This window comes from Aplysia californica, unplaced genomic scaffold (genome assembly GCF_000002075.1).
Source record: "Aplysia californica isolate F4 #8 unplaced genomic scaffold, AplCal3.0 scaffold00477, whole genome shotgun sequence".
Lineage (NCBI taxonomy): Eukaryota > Metazoa > Mollusca > Gastropoda > Aplysiida > Aplysiidae > Aplysia > Aplysia californica.
This window is the reverse complement of record NW_004797747.1, coordinates 518879-520270: the sequence shown is the minus strand read 5'-3', so window position 1 is coordinate 520270 and position 1392 is coordinate 518879.

Genomic DNA, 1392 nt, shown 5'->3' with positions numbered 1-1392 from the left:
CACCAACAACAACAACAACAACAACAACAACAACACCACCACCGACAACAACAACACCACCACCAACAACAACAACACCACCACCACCACCACCACCACCACCAACAACAACAACAACAACAACAACAACAACAACAACAACAACAGCAACAACAACAGCAACAACAATAGCGGCAACAAGAACATTGCACAGAAATGAGACAAGTAAGATGAGAAAGCAATAACATAATTTTTTCTAAAACTATCGTTCAGCATAATATGCTTTTATTTATCTTGCATCTCGTACTCTTCTTATTCACATAGTTGGGCACAGATAAACACACGTTCAGTTTTTCACTTAAACATTTACATTCCACTCATTAATGACATTGTGGTACCAGGCAAGTATACATTTATACGTCATCTGTTAGTATAACGCCACCATAGCATTACCAATCTATCTGCTCACTTCCTAGCTCTGAGACATTTCATGTAAAATATATGTGAAGCGTGCAGGCAAAACGAGTTACTTCTCGGATTCACGTTTTAAGATAGGGGAATCGATACATCTCGCTTTTAGGTGAAGTTTTAACGATTTACAAGTATGAAATAATAAAAGACATGTTTTAGTTAAAGAACATCAATTTTTAAAAAATCTACAAATGTGACCTTATTGTTGATTTTTGGCCTATATCTCCGTTTGTGCATTGCGAGAAGTAACTCATTTTGTAAGCACGCTTCACATATATATTATTGAGTTCCACATGTCAACCTTTTTTCGAATGCAATTCTTTAAATGTCTTGGTAACGACCGACCTCGAATAATCTTACGATTTTGATGGAGCAGACAGACCATTTGTGGAGTGTGCTGACGAAATAAGTTACTTCTGGGATTAGGGCTCTATTGTTTTTGTTTTTGTAAAGTGTTTTACGGCGCTCGCAACTGCATAGGTCATATGAGCGCGCTTTAGGGCTTTATGGAAATAGATACATCATGCTTAGAGGTGCAGTTTTTATCATTTGTAAGTATGAAATAGCAAAAGGCATTTACTACTTTATGAATACTGCATCAATAACAAACCTAGAAATTTGACCCCAAGTGTCGATTTTTGGTCAATATCTCCATTTGTGGATTGTGAGAAGTAACTCATTTTGTCAGCACGCCTCACATTTGTTGCTGTCTGACACCTTGGTCGTAGTAATTCAAAACAGCCAAAAATGTCAGATAGAACTTTGTATTTTCTGAGGTAGCGATAAGCGTGCATTTAGGTACCCATGCAGAGTGCTGCCCACGCACTTGCATAAGCGAACCCACGAGCACACGCACGAAAACGTATGTGTGTACATAAAATACTGTTTTTTATGCGTCATGAGTCCAGGCTTCATTTTTGGTTTGCCATTACGCCGCCCCCC